General features: G+C 34.6%; 1 pseudogene; it reads right to left on the bottom strand.

The window, feature by feature from the left end:
* Positions 1 to 4,000: 4,000 nt before the first annotated feature.
* LOC128208686 (uncharacterized) lies at positions 4,001 to 7,469 on the bottom strand (annotated as a pseudogene).
* Positions 7,470 to 9,312: the final 1,843 nt, after the last annotated feature.

Here is a 9,312-nt window from a genome sequence, read left to right as displayed (position 1 = left end):
AATACATTTGGTAGTCACCGTTTCATTTCAACATGAAACTTCGTGCCCAGCTATATTTTACACGTTTATTGTTTGATTTTAATCTACATTTTTAAGTTTTTACTGGAGGTTCGTAACATTCTAGAAAGTTATGCCAGCATTTTTGCTCTTTTGTTGAGACAGGAATTTTCATATGGTTAAGATTTCTGATCTATTGCACATGCGGACCTGAATATCGTTAAAATTTATAAGTCTTATTTAACAAACTCGAAAAGTCGGTGAAAACCGTCCTTCTTTTGCACTGTTGTCTTCAATTTGTTTTTTTATCAGCTGGGTTTGTGGCTCCGCTGTGATACTTTGTATCACAGTTTTTCTTGTTTCTTTTAGATTTTAATCAAATAATATCCTAGGTATCTTGTAAGATTAACTAACAAGTGTAGACAGGTAATGTGGAGTTAATAAGGTATCCTAAACAGTTCTCAACATTGCCGGTTTTCGGCCTATGTTATATTTTTTAAAAATATTTTCGGTTCAACGCATGATAAAATTGTCTGTCTTTTTTACATAAAACAACCACATACTAGTATATAGGTTACAAAACCCATTAGACGATTTCAAACTATACATAACTAACACGTTGCAGTATTGACTTTTGCCTTTCAACCAGAACACTAAAATTCTTTGTAAAATGCCATAAAGAATAGATGTCATGAGATTAAACAAATTCAACATATAAACATATCTTTTCCATGCCATGAACAAAGCAGAATCACTTGTCATATCCAAAAAATGTTCTTCTATCTTGTAACAAACAAATTTACCACTTCCAAATGTACAAATGCATCATGTAAACAAATGGTAGTCATACAGTACATGTAAACCATATGTTTACCAAAAATGCATATATACCATCCAATACACATATTTTATATATGTATCCCATACAATACAGCTTGACCATGCTGAACTTAAGTCACCAGTAATCTTGTACCACGTATATCTGGATACACTATTCCAGTGTAACAAACCAAGTCCACTTGAATAAGGCAAATAATCTTTCATCTAACTGTATAAATCCGACATGCAAAGAAAACGCTTCATACTTTCAGAAAGCCACATGATTCCTTAAGACAACGAATCATGATTTCTCTTAGTTTCTCTGCATCCAATCCACAGCTCCAAACTGCAGGTCGACACATTTGGCAAGCGTCCCTGTTCGGAGAAGAACTTATTTCATTTTTTTTTGAAATCCTAGGTATGGTATAATGTCTGATCCTGTGATGAAAGACAATAATTTACCAAATGTGGCAGGTACCAATTTGTCTGAAAAAAAGAAAATGATATGAACATACTCTGTTCATTTTTAATGAATCAAATGTGCAAAGGAAAATGTAACATTATTAAATGTTACTTTGATATGGACGTGCGTCAGGATTTTTCAAAAAGCACCCCATTCTAAATCTTTCTTTGGAAAACATATCCCTTCACATATTTGTTACAAAGACATCGGAAACACGTCCTATTCAGATATTGTCGGGCAGAGCTTTTTTTTCTTTATATTGTAGCGGCCTGTATAAGGTGTCTTCCCCTCAGAATATTTCTTTAAAATCATGCTCTTTTCCCCTAAAATTGACTTTTACCCTAGGCTTCTTGTTCCCTAGCTCTAAACTTTGTTCCAAAATATGTCTAATTTCACACTGTTTTTTCCTAAAATGAACAGTCGGGGCCCATACCCCTCAAAGTGAGAAAAAACCCTGTCTGGGGTTGAAATAAAGAATGTTTACTGGCAATTTGCTAGTTGATTTTGAAAATTGCCAGTTGAAAATGCTGCAACAAGCAATATTTTGCTAGTACAAAATTCGACGGAATTGACACTGATCTTTTACGTACAGACGAATTGAGACATCACTTTTTTAACAATGTTGGTTTTCATTGTTCTTGAAATGTAAAATCATGCAAAAGTGCTGCAAAGAACTTTGAATTCAATGTGAAAATTTAAAATTTCTAGTTAAAATACTATTTTGCTACTTGGAAAACTTACCACTTGCAATTTTCACTAGTTGCAAAATAAGTTTATTTCAACCCCTGATTGTTTACAAAGTGAAACAGAAAACAAACTCCAGTCCTAATTTACATATCATTTCTTTGCAACAAGACCCTTTCATATATTTGAAGCCTGAAAATAGACCCCATTCATTTATTTTTCCGTGACAATGCATCCCATTTATATACATGTATTTTAAATTGGAAAAGTGACCGAAATATTTATATTTTCACAGTGAAAATACAACCTATTCAAATATTGGCAGCACTGAAAAACAGGGTCTATCCAGACGCAAGTTCGTATAGTTCATCACAGATTTATACAGATTCGGTGATGTCATATAGAGCAGCCCCCCCCCCCGCCCCTACCCCCTCGAGGACAACAGCACTGCATATTAACTAATTACACACATCTGATGATGCAAACTACCTAGATAAGTATATTGCACACATGATCACAATTTGGAGAAAAATATTGACAACAAACTGAACGGAAGTTTGAGACTTTGTACAGATCTGACATGCATGTACTTAAACTAGGTCATGTCACGTGTAAACAAATAAAATGCGCCCAAACAAAATATTTACTGCATAAAGCTTCTACTACATGTGTAATATACTTAGCCAGGTTGTCCGAGTGTTTAACCGCAATGATAATAGCGTCGTGCAAAAAAAGAGCAATTTCTTTTGTGTTTGACACTGTCAATGACAGTTCTACTTTCACTTTCGAAATCGGTTTTCCTAAGCACAATGAATATTTCATTTTCCTGCTCCGAATTTGGCGTTCGGGTTCATCTCAAACTATTATGATCTACCTTAATACTAAGCACAATTTAACAGCTTAATCCATTAGTTTGCCAATGGATCAAACAAAGTATACATAAATATCACACTAACGTGTCTCGTCTTCAGACGCCATCTCTCTTGTTGTTGTGGTTTACGCATGTCCAACCGGAAGACAAAAGTGCGATATAAAAACATCGTGTTTTCGCGCTTTCGCCTTCGCGGTTGAGAGGGCGAAAACGCGAAAACACGATAAGAGATCGTGAAAACACGATGCTAAAAATATCGCGTTTTCGCGCCATTGATATCGCGTTTTCTCGTTTTCGCCCTACTGACTGCGGAGGCGAAAACGCGAAAACACGATATTAATAGCGCGATAACGCGATATTTTTCGCATCGTGTTTTCGCGATCTCTTATCGTGTTTTCGCTTTATCCCATCGTGTTTTCGCGATTTCGCCCTTAGGACGACAGCGCGAAACCGCGCTGGACCTAACGGAACACCGTACCTATGAATTAGACCAGATTCATTTGTTTTATTTGATAGTTCGTTATATTTAATAAACAGACAATGCTTATTTTACGGAAGTCATTACCGCAACAAGATTGTTAACAAATTGTATTTTTTTTTAAACTATCATCTATGCTAGTGCTATTAGGTTTATCATTACTAATGTCATTTTCCTTGTTTAACAAGAATACTTAATTGTAACGTGAGCGATCGAATTGTTTGCAATATAATTATCAAAAAACAGCATCGTTGTGGTAATGACATACTGTTTCGGTAATGACAGGTAAGTGGCATAATTTTTAATTAGAAATCTTTGTGGCAATAAACATGAGATTATGGGAAGATTTAAACTTGTGTTCACGTTTTTATCTTGCATAAAATTTGAACATTAAAGAACAAAAAAATAACAAATAAACAATGCTCAACTTCCCATTTCAATAACGATTTCACACAACATATGTATATACAATTAAACTCATGTCTTAATATAATGGGATTTATCAATGTAGGTAGACGCAGCATTCTCTTGGCATTAATGTAAGTCTGTGACATTGACGATTTAAACACATTAACTCTGAACACAAACGATTAAATGCCATGAACTGTTTAAAACCAAAAATAACCGCTTCTATGTGAGCGGGAAACTCGTATTCAAAACTACATTGTACGTATAACATATACATGTATTAAAGTTCCATCTTTTTCACTATTGCTTCCCAAACAGTCTTGTCAATAGCACGGTGCCTTGTTGTTACAAGGCTTGGTTCATTATTGAGCAAGGTGACCACTTTAACTCCCTCATACCAAATAACATCTGGGGTAAGAGGCCAAAAAAATATGTTGTCACCAATACAATGCATGGCGGAAACTTCAATATTGTTGTCATCGACATCGACGATTTTCCCTGGATATGGACGGCCGTCATAATCCACAACACAAAAACGGTCGATGAGAGATTCGTCCAAAGACACAGGAACGACCAGCACACTATCCTGTTTATAAATGATTGAAAATTTAAGTTATTCAATGAAAATAATATAAATCTTATATCTATACCCTTAATGTATGCCATTATCAAATGCGCATTAATTGGTGGTGATAGGTTTTCAATAAAAATTATATTGAATTTTTATTAAACATGTAGTGTACTGGGTATGCTCTTTTAAGTACCGGACTCGCGAGAATATATGTATGTGAACTTCATATTGATAAGGTACCTTATTCGACACTGACTCCGGAAGCATGGACACTGTTGTACCCTCTGTCATTGAACTTTCATGCATCTGCAAGGTAGTAACTGTACCATATACATTTAGCTTGATAATTTTACTAACAAGGTATTATTAGCACAATTTCATGACAGACCAACATTTGCATCTTTAAACAATACATGTTTTTTAAATAAGTAGTCGCTGTATAAAGTTAACAAAGATATTTTTGTGATTACATTGACATCAAATCTTGTAGTGACAGGATCGTAACAGGAACAATTCTCTGAACAGAAACAGCTCAGGACCCTGGATGATACAACTCCTTTCTCTTTGCAAGTAATCTGTAAACATGCATGCTCGTGTTTTTATAATAATATGTTATTTTAAACTAACTTGTAGGCAAATTTTAACATGCGATAAAATCATAATATGATTGTGTTATATTTTATCATTTATATTTTACAAATATATTATAAAGACCTAGAAATACATAAAAGCGTATATGCATGAATGTAAGTTAAGTACTTAAAATATCAAATATTAAATCATAGTTTTAATACGTGGTGTAGCTTCATAGTTTGTGGAACTGGGCTGACAGCTAACGGAATGGTTTGCTCTTGTAATATTACATCGTTTTCTTTCACTTCGACTGCAAGAATGGTACTTTTTTGCAGCTGTAATCCTATAATACAGACAAATACATTGTAGTAAACGATATAACTGTGCATACAATGCATATATCTTAAGACTTAAGAATAATATGATTATTATTCATCTTAGCACAATATTTAACTGAAACGTCAAGTAATTGAAAAGAAGATTTAAAGTAATACATTAAATAATTCTTACCCATTAACAATAAGGTTTTTAAATCATAGTTATTTTTCAATTCATTTTGTTCATAATAATTAATATTCGTTTTAGTTAATGTTTACTACAATAGTAATTGTATTGGTATGGATATATAATTATATGTGAATTAGAATAAATTGTCATTAAAAGTGAAAATTTAAATTAAAGAACTTAATGGACGTCTTAATGACAGTGCAGGTCGTTCGTTTATTCATTATAAGTATTGCAGTTTACCATCGACGAGGTCAGCTGCGCAGATGACGTCACGGTCATGTGTGTTGACAAGCGCGTCCGCGTTTCTTTTCAGTGCAGCCCCCACACCATCCGGGGCTCCTTTACCGTGCCCCGCCTCCATGAAGTTCCAGGAACCACCTTCCGAGAAGCCAAGGTCAAAGAGTTTTGTTGCAAACAGATAAAAAATTGTTTTTACAGCGATACTGAGTGGTTGGTCCGTCCGAAATCATGTGTAATTTCTTAAGCCTTGGATATGTGTCTTTCAAATTCAAAATGATTGGTTGAAGGTGGGCCCATATTGCGGGAGGGGCATGACTAAGTGTGTCTGAAATCGTGGCAAACGAAATAGTTTTGTTGTGGACATATGCAACTCCTGTGTGTATAGAAATTTGCCGTTTTGACCCGCCAAAATGCATGCTTTGGATTTCTTCTGTTAATTTTGATTGATAGTTTTCTGAGAAATCTACGTGCATTATTAACTCGTCATCTTTGCATGTTTCTTTCAATTTCTTTAGTGTGATATACTGGTGTGCAATATTAAATTCATGCCTTGCTAAACGTTCAATGTCTGTTTGCAATTCGTCAACCAATGTTGAAATCGTTCCAGTTTCTGGTTCTCTAACTGTAATGTTCGTCTTTGAGATTCCTGTATCATTTTTTGGATCCTTTCTCTCGATTCGTCTTGACTTCCAGACCTTCCAAGTTACTATTTTTCCAGAGTTAATGTTGGCGTTGTCAGTGCATGTCTTGATTTTGTTGTCTTTGCATCTATCGCAGGTTCGGTACATACATGATTTTTGCCGATCATTACAAGTTATGTCCTTTATAAGTTTTCTCAGATCCCTGTGTTCAATAGCTTTTTCAAAGTTGAGCTTGTTTAATTTCATTAAAGGGTTTTCATGGACTTTACAAAGACACGTTTGTCGATCTTTTTCGCTTGCTTGAATAACCCAAAACGGTTTCAAGCGTGCAAATAGGCTGTAACTAATTTTTGATTTATTTTCAAAAAGGTATTTTTGGTGAAGGTTGGCAATAGTGTCAATGAGTAATCTTACTTGCATTTTTCTCTTTCTTTTTGTTCTAGTGGACTTTTTACCTGCCTTAAATCTGGAGTTGTCATCTCTTGTAAAGAAACTTTCAATAGTTCTCCTTAGTTCTCTCTTGTTCTTATTTCTCTCATAGAAATCCCTGTTGCTTTGCCCGTATAACTTTTCACTTTATATTTCCTCAGCATAGACTCTCTTAATACAAGACTTTTCATTATTTGTTTTGTTTTGCGGTTGGATGAAGCATATTTTGTTCGCAAGTTATTGACAAGGAGACAGTAAAGTGTCAATGTTGATTTCATTGTTTTCTGAGATGACATGATATTTTTAACAGTTTCTTCTACGTCATCCTCTTTCTGGGACCTAATCAGCCTATAGTATCTAGTTTTATACTTATTTTTCAAGCGTCGCTCTTTGTTTAGTTCTATTTTCAACCTGAACTGTGCTCTATACGCTCTAGATCGATTCAAATTCTTCTTTCGTCGCCCCCTAACTTTATTACATTGTTGCTGTTGTTGTTGTTGTGGAATTGGTTGCAACCCTTCGGGTGAGTTTGGTGGCGTGCAGATAGATGCTAAGGCAGTTTTAATACTTTTGTCTTTATCTCTTTTGTTCTTGGCGTGTGTTTTCCAATTCCGACGCTTTTGACGTTTTTCTCTTTCTGTTAGATCTTTTATTGGTTTTAGTTGCCCGAGCGCTTTTCTTTTTTTCTATCTTTCCCTTTCTTTCCTTTTGTACTCCTCGTGTTTGGTCTCGTTTTCCCTTTGCCTCTTACGCCACAGCGCTGATCGTTCTCCAGAAGTAAGAGCCATTGTTCAATCTGTCGCATAAACAAATCACGTTGCTCTTTCTTTGCTTCGACCGTACTTTTTAAGGATTCAAGTTCCTCTCTTACGGTGACCGAGTCACTTATTTGCACTTGGTTAATGAGCCTTTCGGTGCGGGCGATTTGATTATCTAGACTGGTGATTAAATTTCTTACACTGTCAATACGTTCCTGTGTTTCTGGAAGAACAAAGCGCAATACTTCTAATTTTCGTCATTACCGAAACGTTACAAACATGTTTTAATTCTTTGTTAGTATGTGTACATTGCACCAATTTAACAAATGGTAAGTATTTAATTGCTTTGTGTAATAATGTTTAAATGCATTGACACCTCATATTCAATGCATTATATTTTTAAGACCATATTTATTAAGAATGTTTACAAACTTATCAAAGTTGTAGTATTTTTTGCAAAGAAAGTTAAACTAATGGGAGTTCAGTTTCCGCAATGTTCAAAATCACGTTATGAAAACCTTTAAGTTTAAAAGTTAAGTTTTATGATTGCAATTGATTTATTTGTCTAATATATAAATAAAGTTAATAATCTTATATTTAAAGAAGTTGTTAAACACTTAATTGTCATTTCCGAAACGCCCTTGTCATTACCGCAACGTTTTATACGTTGTGGTAATGAACATTTCGGTAATGATGTTTTAATAATATTTTTCATAAAGCGTCTACATGAACTAGAGTGTGCACTGTAAACGTTGTTGAATATGATGATTAACTCACATGATTTCAATACAAAAAGCTTAATATATAGTAAAGGCCATTTTGCATTTGTAATATGACGTTCGGTAATGATGCTTTAAAAACATACGGTTGCAAAAATGTAAACATACCGACGATCTGGAACTGTTCGGCCATTTCATTTAAACTTCACCCAGCGCCAAAACTTTTCGCGCCAATCACAGGTATTGATGACGTAGGCAAAACATGTGAAATGCTGCCTATCATGAATTTTCATTTAAAAATATTGGTCTGTTGCGGTAATGACAGTTTTTTTAGTTACAACACAAGTTCATAATTTTCTTAAAATGTATTGGTTCTTTGGGTTGTATACGCATTTTTATTTTAATGATTTAAACATTACAATGGTATATAGTAGAAAAATAAATGCATTTATGCGACAATTAATTGTATTATTTGTTCCGGAGTCAAAGTACCCCCTTTGAGTGACACGCATATTTTGGCATAGCTGCATAGATGAAGTTGTAAAAACAGCAGAACAAACTTAGATATTTAGTATTTCTATTGTGGTTATCTTTAAAGGGTTTATAACCATATATGAAGGCTACCACATATTGGCATATTTCTTTTTCTTTCATTTAATTCTCAGATTCGATGTCGAGTGACAGCGTTTCGGTAATTTTTATAGAATTGCCCGGATGCCACTCTAACTAAGTGACGGATGATCCTGAAGTGCCGGAAATATCAATGGAATGGAGAGCTAACATTAACTTTATGCATACACGGGGTTCTGAATTTATTCTGAAATAATGACTAAGAGCTTTTTACCTTTTAAAGACTATTGCAAACTTTTAAAGATTTCTTTTTGCTCTGACATTTGCATCAAGATCAGAAGGAAGTACCTTGAAATGAAAATATATGACAACAATTCAATTTAAAGGGGTCTAAGCCTCTTTCCCCTTCTTTTGGCATGGATACCTCATACTCAAACAGCCCCCGGCTATTTTTAAGGTTTTACCATAACATGACCACTAAACGCCAGCTCCACCACCGTTATCGGTGGTGCAAAGAAAATGAGCTGTCGACATTTCCGTGGTGCAGCTTGAGGGATGGAAGCAAAAAGTTTTTTCTGCTTCTT

Source organism: Mya arenaria, chromosome 11 (assembly GCF_026914265.1).
Source record: "Mya arenaria isolate MELC-2E11 chromosome 11, ASM2691426v1".
Lineage (NCBI taxonomy): Eukaryota > Metazoa > Mollusca > Bivalvia > Myida > Myidae > Mya > Mya arenaria.
The sequence above is the reverse complement of the archived record's forward strand: the minus strand, read 5'-3'. Positions and strand labels throughout refer to the sequence as shown.